This window comes from Carassius auratus, unplaced genomic scaffold, assembly GCF_003368295.1.
Source record: "Carassius auratus strain Wakin unplaced genomic scaffold, ASM336829v1 scaf_tig00216729, whole genome shotgun sequence".
NCBI classification, from domain to species: Eukaryota; Metazoa; Chordata; class Actinopteri; order Cypriniformes; family Cyprinidae; genus Carassius; species Carassius auratus.
Genome location: NW_020528711.1, coordinates 1 through 6,714, shown reverse-complemented (window position 1 = coordinate 6,714; position 6,714 = coordinate 1).

The window sequence follows — 6,714 nt, the reverse complement described above, 5'->3', positions numbered from 1 at the left end:
GACGGTGTTCCAGGGGGCGCTGTAGAGCCCCTGTGCCACGCCCGGGTCCCAGTCTCTGTGGCGTCCTGATGGCCGCAGATTCCAATGAGTGTGCCAATTTTCAAGAGTTTTTGAGCATGTTAAGGCCCCCAAAAATGCCCGGAAGGTTTAAAAAAAAATAAAAATAATAATAAATATAGCTGCAAGCAGCTATGGCGGGCTCAAGCCATCAGTGCAACACCACCCCGGTGGCATCGGAAAAACTGTGCCCAGCGGGCATAAGCATTTACAGTAACCCTCTGGCAATCAAATTTTAAGGGATATGGCAGTTAAAGGGTTAATCCGAACCCGTCTAGACTTTGAAATCACATACACAGAAAAATATATATAACTTTAGTAACACTTTATTTTAATATATATAAAAAATTTATAAGTTGTGCATCGTAGCTGACACCTAAATGAACACATTACAATTGGTTTATGACTGCAAGTCTTTCTTCTCAAATGCTATTGAGCTTCAAATTTGCTTTTGAGCCCATGTGAAAAAGTAGCATAATTTACATATGACTTACAGTTTGTTTTAATGAATATCAAACATTCAATTTAATGGTGCATTATAGCTGTCACCTAGATGAACAATTACAGTTGTTTTTATGACTGTAAGTCATTCTCTTCAAATGCTACTGACGTTAGCATTTGTAACTTTACATCTTAACATCACATGTAACTTTAGAGACGGTCCCTAAATTTGAGACTCTCGAATGTCCAATGTCAAGCCAACTTTATGCCTGTTTTTGTTTTGTTTTTTACTTTATTTCTCTTTTCTCTGTGCCGGATTGCTGATGTCTTTTACCCGGGCATAGATGTCCATCCATCAATTACGAACATTCATCCGCAAATGTCCGAGCGGTCGCGAGCGCGGATGGGAGAATGGAACATGTTTTATTTTTTTTGAGCTACTGGGATGGTGCCCCCTCTGGGAGTTGGTGCCCTACGAAGACTGCGTATTCTGCATATAGGGAGCGGCGGTACTATCTGGAAGATATATTCCTCAAACCGTCGTACAAGAGGAGGTGATGCTAGTACTTCAAGAATCTCTCAAAACCTATCTGTTCATAAAGCCTATATATAAAGTCTTAATATAGTATTCCACAATATGTTGTGCTATACTAATATTATTGTGGTTTTGTATTGACATTGTTATTTGCTGTTATTTTTGTTTTAATATTGTTACTGTTGTTACTTGTTGTACGGTGACCTTGAGTGGTTTGAAAGGCGCCTTAAAATGCATTATTATTATTATTATTATTATTAGCTGTACACTTGATAAAAAAATTAAATATAAACTTATGCAATTGTATATATATATATATAATATATATATATATATATATATATATATATATATATATATATATATATATATATAGTGTACAGTTTTCTTTTATTGCATCTTGAAATAAATGTTTCTGAGTTATGTGTTTTTATTTTTATTTTTTAAATTTTTTTTAGGAAGATTACAGCCTTTAATCTCCTCAAAATAAATGTGCATATAAACCATGAACAATTTAGTTATAGCTGTATTTATAAAAATGCTTACTAATGACTATTAATTTTGGGAGTAGGCTAGCAACAGTTGATGTTGAGGCCTAAGATATTTCTTAAGCTGTAATGATGAAAAAACAACAACAACACCAAATTGCTTTTTTTTCTGCTGGTGATTAAAGAGATGATTAAGTCTCCCTCCCTCTCTCTCTCTCTCTCTCTCTCTCGCTCTCTGACACCAAGCCCATCCCCTCTCCCACACATTCACACAAACTCAGCACACACACTTAACACACACACACTTAACACACAGACACACACACACACACACATTACCCAGAGGGACAGAGTGACATCAGATGTATGGTAGTTTTTTAATTTTCTATCATCCATATAGTGTTGTATAGTCATGAAACTATGCATATTTCCTCAGAATGACTTGTCTTCTATGTGTACATTTTGTTGAAGTGTTTAGAAGCTGCACTTAAAAAAAAATAAAAGACATTTACTGGTTCCTTTTTTACTGTTATTTCAAAAAATCACCATGACAAAACCATTCAAGCTATCCAAAATTAATTTGCACCTGTTCTGTAAGATAAATTCTTTAAACAGTGGTAAAAGAGGATGTGGTGCTGATCCTTCAAGAGTCACTCCAAACTTATCTGTCCATAAAGCCTATAAAGAATTATTCTTAATACACAGTATTTCACAATACTTCAGCATATTATTCTAATTAAGTGAGGGTCATTTTATCAGTAAAATACATATCATTTTTCTTTGAAAGATTTCTATAAATGATTTAAATCATACTTGTTTCTACAATAATTATTTAAAAGTAATCATATAGCTCCATCTGGTGGCCATTATTGGTACTAAGAATTGCAAGCTTGATTTATATGTTATGATAGTTTTAATTTTAAGCTGGCTCTTGAAAATGATAAAGCTATGAAACTTACTGTGCTTCTTTCAAATGATGACTTCTACGTATATAAAAAATTATGAAGAGTTGGAATGAAGAATGTTAAAGATATAGTAAAATAACTATTGTATTTTTTAATGTTACTTTAATAAATCGGTATGGCCACACCATTTAAGGTATCCTAAACCCATTCGCAATTTAACATCTTCAGTATATTGGCATCATGTTGAAAAAGTTTGGTGTGAACTACTTGTGTCTTCTTGGAGGAGTATGATTCATTTACAGGCTGATTTGATCATAAATCCACAATAAAATTTCTGAGTTCTGTATCAATCTGTGTTGTTGTTTGTTTATTTTCATTTTTTTATTTTCATAGGAAGATAACTGACCCTTTACTCTCCTTTTTAATAAATGTGCTTATAAACCAAGATCAAGCTATTTATGGCTGTATTTATAAGCTGCTTATTAATGACTATTTAAGTTGGGACAAGACTTTATAAAGCATGAACTGACTATTTACTAATGAGTGCAGTTATTATAAAGTGTTACCAATGCATTTACTAATGTTAACAAATTAGACATTATTTTACAGTGTTATAAAATCCTTTAATGACTTCTAAGCATTTGTGAAAGTTCTGCTTGCATTACAGCTTAGTCTTCATCTGTGAGCTGAACAGTTTTACTGTTACATCCATGAGATTATGTAAATTAAGATAAATGTCATGTCACAGGATGGAATAGGTCAGTATCAAATGAGATTGAAATTATTATTTGCAGCACAAATAAGTATTTTTAGAATTTTTTTTTTAATTCCTTAAACTGTCAGAAAAGGATAAGGCCTAAGAGATTTCTTAAGCTGTAATGAAAACAGCAATGTTAGCAAAAGCAACAAAAAATAATTTAAAATACATTTTTTTTGGTGATTAAAGAGATGATTAAGTCTCTCTCTCTCTCTCTTTCTCTCTCTCTCTCTCTCATTGTGTCTGCCACTCAGCTCATGCCCATCCCCCACTCACAGACACACACACACACACACTCAGTCAGCACACATACAATCCTCAAACAGAGGGACACAGTGAGTTGAGATGTCTGACAGTTTTTTTAATTTTCTTTTAATCATACAGTGTTGTAAAGTCATGAAACTATGCATATGTCCTCAGAATGATTTGATCTCTGTATGAATTTTTTTTTAGTGTTTGGAAGCTGCAATTTAAAAATACAAGACAATTAATGATTCCCTTTTTACTGTCATTTCAAAAAATCACCACGACAAAACCGTTCAAGCTAACCAAAATCCGTTCGCAATTTAAGTTCCTCAATGTTTTTTTAACATGTAGACAAAGTTTGGTGAGTATAGTGAACATTTCCTGTGAGGAGTATGCATTACATCAGAGCTCAATTTAAATATTCAAATCAAAATAGCCGACTTCCTGTTGGTCGTAGCTGATGACTGTGAATTAGAAAGTTGTCCGTCTTGAAAAGAACAATTTATGTACCAAGTTTGGTGTCTGTAGCTAAAACTAACCCCCCCACTTTTGACAAAAGGTGGCGCTATAGAGTGCCTCCTTCACGCCCTTTTAAAAGCTTTTGCCATTGTCTACCTATCATTAATACTGATATGTGTTTTGACTTTCATGTAAATCTGAGCTTGTTGTCTGCCTCAAACTCACCATAACAGATTATTCAAGTTTGACACGTTGCCATGGCAACACTATATCAGATATCAATATCCCCACATCAGATTTTCATCGAGCGTGTTTTGTCATTATTCTGATGAAGTTTGAAGCAAATAGAGTAAAAATAAGATGCTGAATTTAAAGCATTTGTAAAATGACACTTCCTGCTGCCAGTTGGTGGCGCTATAATGTTGACTCTTAATAGTCACATATAAACGATCGGTATCATACAACGAACAAACCAATGAAGTTTGATGAAACTCAAGAAATGTATGTGGATGTTATTAGGCATTTCCTGTTTCTAATTTTTTGCCCTAATTTCAACGCTTCGCCACGGGCAAACCGTTCGAGATATCAAAAATCCCCTCGCAATTTTTCATCCCCAATGTCTTGAGATCATGTTCACCGAGTTTGGTGGCAATCAAGTAAAAAACCTATGACAAGTATATCAAATTCCAGAGCATGCTTTTTATGAACAGCCCTGGATAGCTGACTTCCTGTTGGGCGGAGCCTATGACATAGAGCGCGAAAGTTGTTCAGCTCAAAGAGATCTATAAGTGTACTGAGTTTCATATAAATATATGCAAGTGTGTGTGAGCTATGGTTCAAGAGTTCTGACGTTGTTCCAGGGGGCGCTGTAGAGCCCCCTTGCCACGCCCGGGTCCCAGTCTCTGTGGCGTCCTGATGGCCGCAAATTCCAATGTGTGTGCCAATTTTCAAGAGTTTTTGAGCATGTTAGGGCCCCCAAAAACCCCCGGAAGGTTTAATAAAAAATAAAAATAATAATAATAAGAATAATCCTTAGAAGAACAATAGGGCTCTTCGCCCCTTTGGGCTTGAGCCCTAATTAAAGCTGCAAGCAGCGATGAACGGGCCCTCGCACCTGGGGGGTGTTGCTCTAGTAAAAAAGGTGAACGTTGAGAAATATGCATTTAATGTCCTAAATATAAGTGGAATATATCAAAGTATATCCCATATATGTGCCAATCTTACCGTTGCCAGCAGGTGGCGCTATTATTATAATGGAATATTGGCCTACAGATGTGTTCAGGCCAGGACTCTTATCAAACATTTGAAGTTTGGGGAAGATTGAACATTTTATGCTTGAGTTACAACAACTTCTCTTGCTGTGGCAAGACATCAAATTTTGTCATGGCGCCATGGAAATGCCCTTTAACAAAAACTCAAGATCTCCAAAAGTTAACATTGCACAGGCCTTTAGATTAGACTGACCACAAAATATATGTTAATCTTAAAAAAATTATAGGAGTAGTTTGTCGCAGCGTAAAACATGTCACTTCCTGTTGCCAATAGGTGGCGCTATGACTATGACTGAAAGTGGGCATGTAGATCTTGTTAAGGGCAGAAGTCTTATCTAACATGTGAAGTTTGGGGCAGACTGGACATTGTATGTCTGAGTTACAGAAACTTCCTTTTTCATGGCGAAACATCGAAATTTGTCAGGCCACCATGGACACGCCCTTTAACGAAATCTAAAGATCTTCGAAATTTAACATCACAAAGGGCTTAAGATTACACTGACCAGGTTTGGTGTTGATCTGAATAAATCTCTAGGAGGAGTTCGTTTAAAGTACAACCCTGAAAATGGCAAAAACAACGCCAATTTTGCAGAGAAAATTCTAAAAAACCGACTTCCTGTTGGGATTCAGATTTCGTACCAAGAGACTTTTTTGTAGGTATTGGTGTGTTACATGTGTATACCGATGTTTGTACATGTACGTGAAACATAGCTCGAGGCGCACTCTGTTGAAAATGTATAGGTGGCGCTATCGAGCCATTTGCCACACCTGATGGAATTTTGGCCTTCAGATGTGTTCAGGCCAGGACTCTTATCACACATGTGGAAGTTTGGGGAAGAATCGGACATTTTATGCCTGAAGTTTATAACATCTTTTATTCCCATGGCGAGACATCGAAACTTCGTGACGGCGCCATGGACACGCCTTTTAACGAAAACTCAAGATCTTCAAACTTAAACATCGCACAGGCCTTTAGATTAGACTGACCACAAAAAATACATTGATGTCATAAAATTTCTAGGATTAGTTCATCGCAGTGTAAAATATGTCACTTCCTGTTGCCAAATAGGTGGCGCTATGACTATAACTGAATATGGGCATGTCAATCTGTTCAGGTCAGGAGACTCATCAAACATGTGAAGTTTGGGGCAGATTGGTCATTGTATGTCTGAGTTATAGCAACTTCCTGTTTCATGGCGAATCATCGAAATTCGCCAGGCCGCCACGGACACGCCATTAACGAAAACTCAAAAGCTTCGCAATTTAACATCGCAAAGGCCTTTAGATTAGGCATACCAAACTTGGTGTTGATTCTGAATAAGTCTCAGGAGGAGTTCGTTAAAATACAACGCATGGAAATGGCCAAAAAATGACACAAAATTGCTCATAATATTAAAAATAACGACTTCCTGTTGGGTTTAGAATTTTGCTCTAAGAGACTTTTTTGTAGGTACTGGAGAGTTACACATGTGTACCGATGTTCATACATGTACGTGAAACCTAGCTCGAGGCGCACACCGTTGACACGTGTATAGGTGGCGCTGTCGAGCCATTT